The sequence below is a fragment of the Alligator sinensis genome, unplaced genomic scaffold (genome assembly GCF_000455745.1).
Source record: "Alligator sinensis unplaced genomic scaffold, ASM45574v1 scaffold886_1, whole genome shotgun sequence".
NCBI lineage: Eukaryota > Metazoa > Chordata > Crocodylia > Alligatoridae > Alligator > Alligator sinensis.
In genome coordinates, this window is record NW_005842040.1 from 1,042,525 (window position 1) to 1,050,569 (window position 8,045).

The 8,045-nt window shown below is 49.7% G+C and overlaps 1 long non-coding RNA gene across 6 annotated transcripts in view; it reads right to left on the reverse strand.

Annotated features, from left to right (window-relative positions):
- Positions 1-539: 539 nt before the first annotated feature.
- The window catches only part of LOC106722140, a 30,977-nt gene continuing 23,471 nt past the window's right edge, over positions 540-8,045 (reverse strand). For 5 of the 6 annotated variants that reach the window (XR_003093791.1, XR_003093793.1, XR_003093792.1 and 2 more), the window contains exons 2-3: positions 2,470-2,594; positions 540-2,173 (exon numbers count right to left, since the gene is read on the reverse strand). This is a non-coding gene — a long non-coding RNA (uncharacterized LOC106722140). Of the gene's footprint in view, positions 2,174-2,469; positions 2,595-6,391; positions 6,721-8,045 lie in introns of all 6 variants that reach the window. The other variant, XR_003093790.1, reaches the window with a different exon arrangement.

The following is an 8,045-nucleotide window of genomic DNA, read 5'->3' on the forward strand; positions in this document are numbered from 1 at the left end:
CTTTGGGCCTGGCCTAGCCCAACAGGGAGCTCCCTGCCACCTTGCTGAAGAGCTGTTTGCCCAAGGCTCCTTCTAACAAGTTCCTTATTGGGCCCAAGTAAGCTTGCCCTCAGCCTACAGCCCTCAGAGCACCAGGCCCCTCATCACTAACAACAGCACTTTACATTCCTTTTGCGACTTTCATGCTAAAGGGATCCCAAAGCACTTTGCAGCCTGTCTCTGCACAGAGCCAGCAAAACACCACTGCCTCTGGGCAGAAGCCAACTGGCACGTGACTCAAGAGCAGGAGAGGAGGGGGTGCTTTGGCACAGACACCCAAGGCAAAGCCTGTTCCACATGGGATGTTTTAAGGTCCATCTCGTATAAGCTGGGCATAAGGTGTTACCATCTTGCAGTACCTTTACCCTTAAACATCGCTCTGCTAGACAAGGAATCCCATATATCCAAGATCAGAGCTTTTGCCAGTCAGGTGTCACAAAGAACCACAGCTTTCCAGACCTATGCAAGTTGCAATAAAGAGAAACAGATAACAGTCTTATTTAGGACTTTTAAGGAGAGTGAGGTACCCTCTCCCCCACACATTCAAAATACATATCACTAGAGAAGAGAAATGGGTGATCTCCTATATGATACAGGAGAACAGAGGGGCAAAAACATGCCACTGGCTAATGCACTGGCCAGACCCTTCTGCAGACATGTGTTTTGCATCTAGAACTGGCATTAGGTCACGTTCAGAGGAAAGGGGCAGGCTGGCTCATTCCTAGAATACCGCGTGCCAGAAAAATCCCCCACATTTCAGTCCGATTAGCATCCTCTGCTGCAGAGAGGCCCAGGCCTATAACACAAGAGGGAATTGTCAGGTCAGATGGAGGTACAATGTAAGAGCTGGGCAGGGCAAAAGCTTGCACATTACCTGCCTATGCGCAGTAAACCAACTCTCCACTACGTCAGGTCTGAAATACAGACTTCCTGATCTTATTAATACTTTGTGCTCCTAGCTGCCGTAGGTCCTGAAATACACCATAGCACAGGGGTTAACAACATGTGGCCTGATCCAGCCCAAGAAGTCGCTGGATGTGGCCTGCTGAGTTGGAGGGCTTTGCCCTGTGTCCGTGACCATACACCTATACTAGGGCCAGGCAGGAAGGAGCTGTACCAAGACTGGGAAAGCTTCTAGCTGTGCCTGCACCTCTGCCACTTCTCCCCAACCTCTCAGCCCCAGTCCAACATGGGCTGGGTGGCTTCGGGGATGTGCCAGCAGCAGGGGCTTCCCCTGCATTTGTGCCAGAGCCGAGAAGCTGGGAGCTGCTTCCATACTGCCACTGCTTCTCTCAGCATCCCCCCACAATGCCCTGGTTAGGGTCCAGGCACAGCTTCCAACCCATGGGGAACTGTGCCAGGGCCAGGCAGCCTCTGCACTGCTGCCACTTCTACCCCCTCCAGTTGTGGCATAAGTGCAGTTTCTAGCAGGTGGGGAGTTGCATTGGGGCTGGACAGCTTCCAGCTGTGGCCATGCTGCAGCCAGGGGATGGAATGGGGAGAGGGAGCAGGGAGAAGTGGCAGCAGCATGGATGCAGTTTGCAGGTGCCTGGCCCTGGCATAGATCCCCACCAGCTGGAAACTGCTTGCCCCATGGCCAAGGAGTGAGGGGTTGGGAGAAGAAGCAGAAGCTTCCAGCTGCCTGGCTCCAGTGGGAGCTGGGGAAGCCCTCTGCTGTTGACAGTTGCCAAAGCCACTCAGCCTGCATTTGACCAGAACCAGATTGTTCCATCCTGGGGCTTGTAAAAAGTTGCCAGTCCCTACCATACAAAATCTGCTTGTGACTCCAGCAAATTTTGCTCCTCCTTCACGGATCTGTTCCTTTTAGTAGTTTACCCTTCTTAGCTCATTAACAATTATGTTGTTCTGCAGCTGTGGCTTGTCTCAGCTTCCAGAAGTCTCCAAAAAAGGTTTGGTTTGTATGTGAGAACCAGACTCTTGCTTGCAAAGTGCTTTCCCACTGCAAAAACACCCCAAAACCTTAAGGTACAATAACTGCCATCAATGGTTAAAGGATCACAACAAAATAAAAACCAAACCCAAAGGAAGTGATCAAAAGCTTGAGGAAAATGGTTGTCACTCTGGAATCTGTTTAGTGGAACAACACAGTCGGCAAGCATCGTGGCTGAAGAGCCTAGAAAATAAATCGAATGCACGGTTATAACAAACAGATCTCCTGTTGAGCTCTTTTCCTCCATCGCCTGGTTATTGTTCCATTTCAGTAGTTTGCATTTGCCAAGTGCATTGTAATGACTCAATTCTTGGGGGGGGGGTATTATGCAAAATTGTTGCACACCTTGTACAATATGTGCCACTGCAAGATGCTCTAACTGCAGTGCTCAACCACCCATTATTTCACACAAAGCAAACCTGTATAGGTAGGATTAATGGCGGGAAGATTTTAAGGCTCAATCCTGCAGTGATGCTTACATAAGCAGGTGAGGCTCCATGCAGGCTGAGGGCATCAGATACAACTGAAGTATAGGATCAAGCCTGGAAGATGGGTTCTGTGCCAGGTGTTTTCCAGCTGACTTGAGCAGGGCTGGGCAGCCTCCCTGATAGGAACAGAAATGGAAAGTGTTAAACAACTAACAACACTTATATGAGGGCCTGATCCTGCTAAACTGAGCTGCAGATGCTCAACCCTCTTTCAGGAACTGCTCTACATCTTGCAGCATCAAGCCCGGAAGCCAGACACTGCTTTCTTCCTTCCCCTGAACCTCCATCCTTCAAGTCAAAGATGAGGATCTTAGCAGCATTGCTCCTGAATTGGCCCAAGAAGGGAGGGGGCAGTGCAAAACACCCTCTTCTCCCTCTGAGCCAGTATGTATTGTCTCTGTAACTGGAGCTGTTTGCTGAGCCCCCAAATCACTAATCCTTTTAATGCAAGTGCCAACCCGCGAGCCCCTTGGCAGATAGAATGACTGCCCAAGAGTCTGAACCCGCAACCCTTCTGGGAACAGCCACCACACACGTAGACAGTCCCCTTCACTCCAGCACCAGTCTGCCAATCTAATAAGCCAGAGGTGATCTTAGCGGCGAGCAGCTAATGGGCGTGATTTTTATGCTGTGGTTCAAGGTAGGTCAAAACACAGTTCAACACCATGCTCCAGGCTGGGGTGGGAGAACACTAATGAACCGTGGGGGTGTCTGTAAGGGTTCTCCCCTGCTTTCCTTTCCCGCCCGTGACTTTTCCTGCATGTTTTAAATCTCTGTGCTTCTCCCTGTCCCACCTCAGCCCCCCATAACCTATCTGTTACCTGAGTGCCCATGCATTCCCCCCCCTGCCAGGCCTGCTCCTCCCCCTTTCTAAATGGAAGTTTTGGTACTCACTACATTTTCCTCAGTCCCTACCCCCAACCTTTTCTTCCATGTCCTGTTTACTACCTCTCAGTGGACACTCCACTCTAGACTAAATCTGCAACCCCACTCCCCTTCTCCACCAGTACAAACTATCAACCCTCAGTACAAACCACCACCACCTCCCAAGTGCCACAGAACCTCCTAAGCCTCTTCAGTTGGGATCCCATCATAAATGTAGCTGGCTTTACCACCTGAGTCATGCAAGGAAAATGCAGTCCTTAGATGCAGGGAACCAGGCCTATCTTGTACTGACCAGTGCACCAAGACCTGTTACCAGCTCCAAACAGGGGTGTCTTGACTTGAACCACTTCTAGCAAATTGTATCTGGAGCCCAAACAAAATGCTCAGGAGCTAGGGAGAACTGCAGCACCCAGACTGCAGGGTTTCCTATTGCAGCTCTCCTTCCAAATGGTGCCACCCACCAGGTCTTGGACCCAAGAGGATCTGGGTCTCAAAGGATTTATCCAGAATAGTGGGAGCCAACCTTTTGGGCAGGCATGGCACAAAACTGGCACTCTGGAAGGGTGCAGGGCTATTCTAATCCCCTTCCCCTGCCTGATCTGCTGCTCTGCTTTCTGCCCTGTGCTCCCTGCCCAATCTGCTACTTCGCTTTCTTCTCCCTGCCCTATCTACCCCTATGCTCCCTGCTCCCTCCCTCATCTACCACATGCTACACAGAGGCTGCCCATGCCTCTCATGGCACTCAAGCCACACATTGGCCACCCCTGATCTAAAAGCAGTGACACTGCATCTACACTGCTTGTGGTAGACACTGCATCTACACTGCCTTGGTTGCAGACCTAGAGTAGAGAAGGTTGCCAGAGACAAGTCAAATCAGGATGAATGTGTTTCTGAAATCAATCAGCTTTGTTATTCCTCCACCTTCCAACACCAAGCTTCTGCTTCAAGGAGCCGGAGCTTGGTGTTGGAAAGTATTGGCTGCCACATTAGAAAAGGAGGCAGCCATTTCCTGGTGGCAATCTCACAGCCAGCAGGGCGAGTCCAGGTAATAAAATAATTGACTTTGATTCTGAAGCCTGCTGTGTCACCTGTGCACCAGCTCAGCGGGCATGCATGGGTTGCAAAGCCAGTTAAACTGGCCCCAAGGAACAGCTCTGCTGTGCAGCGGGGTTGTGTGGGTAGCCCTGGAGCTCCAGGATAGTGCTTTGCAGCACTGGTAGAGGGGCATGCCAGGAAAATGGCTGGGTCCAGTCAGAAGGCACAGTGAAAAAGGAGGTTTGCCCAAATGCCATGTGTTCCAGCTATTCTTGCCTGGTAACATGGCCAACATGGGGCTGTATTAGAGCAGCCCCTGGCCCAGCTCAGATTTTGTGCGGTACAAAGGTAACTCAGAATTACCTTTCCCCACCACTGGATTATGCCTCATAAAAAGCACAGCTCAGAATTAGGGCTTAAGGGTCACATCCTGCAAAGTGCTGAATGCCTTAATGCCTATTCATATCAAGTTTGGGCACACTGAATCACTTCAGAGCAGCCCTATGGACAGTGGGGGATGAAGGATCACAGAATCATAGAGGAGTAGGGCTGGAAGGAACCTCCAGAGGTGATCTAGTGCAACTTTCCTGCCACAGGCAGGATCATCCCTATCCAAACACGTTGTCCAACCTATTCGTAAATCTATATGGTCAACCCTGACACAACCACAAAGCATAACACCCTTACCTGCTACAGTTAAAGCAAAGGGACTATGGCAGCCAATGTCCTGCTGCTGTGAGGATTGTTAAAATACATTAGAGAGAGGTCGGCCTGCTCCATGCCATTGCCACTGAATCTTGATGTATCCTCAAACTACCTCCAGAGCTTCCTCCAAGACTACAGGAAGCAAAAAGCCATGTAGGTCGATAAGCCTATCCCATGTCACTCAGACACTAAGACTAAGCTAACACCACCCTGCTCCCATATCTCTGTGCTGTCAGTTGTGGCAGCCTTCAGTCTCTTCTGGGTTCCTCTCAGTTATGCTGGGATCTCTTCAAGTCTGGGACCATACGTTGCTAGGTATATTTGAAGTGCAAGCTATACCCCACTATAAATACTGCATTAATAACTGTGAGTAAATGCCAACATGATTCAGAGGCCTATACTGCTTTGGCTGACAACAAGCCGGATGTTCTTTGGATACTTTGATCACATCCCTCAACTGAGATCCATAACTGCCTATTCAGGTAAGCAACTCTCAGGCTTCAGGGACTAAAGCTGATGACATTAAAAGTCAGGAAGGAGTGGAGAGAGGTGGCTTTACAATTAAGGCATGGCACCAGGATATGGAGTCCTGTCTCCCTTTGCTGGAAAATCTCCACACCTCAGTTTTCGGTCTGCAAAATGGGAATATTAATTTCCTTTGTTTACAAGACAGCTGAGGAAAGGACTGTCCTTCATGATATCAACATGTGCAATGAAGGCTAGATCTCAGCTGGGTCTCAAGGCTTGGCCATGATATAAGTAAGCCATGCTATGAAGCAGTCACCTTACTCTGAATCATCAGATAGGGGTTTTAGCCACAGGCACACTCTGGAGCAGGGCCTGATCCTACCCAACAGGATCACCATCTAGATGAATCAAGGCTTTCTGACAAGCCCCTGCACCAAACTGGCAAGCACTGGAGCGTGTGCTCCTGATCAAGAGCTTGCTCATTAATACACATCTGCAGCTTCCCTAGCCAGTCTAATCCCACAAGATGGTACACGCATAAAGAGGGCAACAGGCTACAGGGCGAGCCTAAACAATTGCTCCAGCCTCTTAGCTGTGGGGGATGGGGTGTATGTAAGTGTAGGCTTTTTGCCTCATTTCTAGCAGTGGTTTCTCTCTTCTTGAAAGGAAAGAAAACACAATAAATACAAATAAAAAAATCACAACGGCAACAACAGAATTGAGGTGGAGACTGAGCATCCCTGTGGCAACTGAAGCCAATGGGAATCGAGAATACTTAGCCCTGAAAGGCTCTGGACCACAATCCTGATCTGAAACAAACCTACAGTCATCAGGACCCTCAGCTCTGATGAGGACAGATCATCATGGATAGAACCGTATGCTGTAGGATGCAGAGCAGGAGTGGAAGAGGTCTAATCCACCAAACAACAGTGATTCGGGCACGCAGAACAACAGATTTACATTAAAAAATAGGTGTGGGGGGAAACAACCCTGACAGACTTCTGAGATCAGGTGTTTTTGTAATCAAGAGACAGTCTGAGCGCAGGGCTGGGAGCCAGAACTCTGGGGTTCCCTCCTGAGCTCGGTTACTGATTTGCTTGTGAGTAGTTGGACGAGTCACTTCCCCTCGGTGTGCTTCATTTTCCACATCTGTAAAAAATGAAATTAATATTCACCTGTGTCACAGGAGCACCCAGCAGTCTTGCAACTAACAGCACCATCCAAGCATCAATATTAATTCTTTGTATCTCAGGACATCAGCTTCACCAATTCCTTCAAAATCAAGCAAGCAAGCAGTCGCTTGACCGTTTCATTTCACCTTCTCTAGAATATAATTGTATCCTTGGTCTAAGCATAAGGGGTAAGTAATAAAAGCAGCTGGTGGTAAATGGACAGCAACATGGTTCTAGGAGGATATGAAATCTTTGATTTCCAGGGGCTATGAAGCTGTTGCTGCGTAGGGGCCTATATAAAATGAGTTTGGTGAATCCCAGTCCCATGCCAAAGGGTCTGTATCACTGCACATGGTCACCCCTCTTGCTTGCTACTCAGAGCAGAGAGGCTATCATGAGCCAGAGACAGGATGATGTCCCTTGACCAGTGATTCACAACAAGGGTTCACGATGAACTTGAGGGGAACGCCTCAAGATGTCCCTAGACCAGTGATTCACAACAAGGGTTCACGACAAACTCGAGGGGAACGCCTCAAGACCTAAGGTTGAGGAGGACCGGGTTAGAGTGCTTCTGGAGGGGCTGGACGTGTTCAAATCAGCAGGTCCAGATGCTCTCCACCCCAGGGTGTTGAGGGAGCTAGCAGGGGTTATTGCTGGGCCCTTGGCACGGCTTTACGAGTGCTCGTGGTGCTCAGGCCAGGTGCCAGATGATTGGAGGATAGCCAATGTGGTCCCCATCTTTAAGAAAGGGAGGAGGGAGGACGCGGGCAACTATAGGCCCATCAGTCTTACCTCAATCCTGGGGAAACTCTTTGAGAAGATCATCAAGGAGCACATCTGTGATGGGCCGGCATCGGGGATGATACTCAAGGGCAACCAGCACGGTTTCATTAGGGGCAGGTCATGTCAGACCAACCTGATTGCCTTTTACGATCAGGTCACAAAAGCATTGGATGCAGGTGTTGCCATGGATGTAGTCTTTCTGGACTTCAGGCCTTTGACACTGTCGACCACCCCATCCTCATTAAAAAACTAGGCGACTGTGGCATTGATGCCTACACAGTCAGATGGATTGCTAATTGGCTGAAGGGTCACACTCAGAGGGTGGTGGTGGACGGGTCATATTCGACCTGGGGGGAAGTGGGCAGTGGAGTCCCCCAGGGCTCGGTCCTTGGGCCCGCACTGTTCAATTTCTTTATCAGCGATTTGGATGACGGGGTGAAAAGCAACCTGTTCAAATTTGCTGATGATAACAAAATTTGGGGTGAGGTGGGCACGTTAGCAGGGAGGGAAAGACTGCAG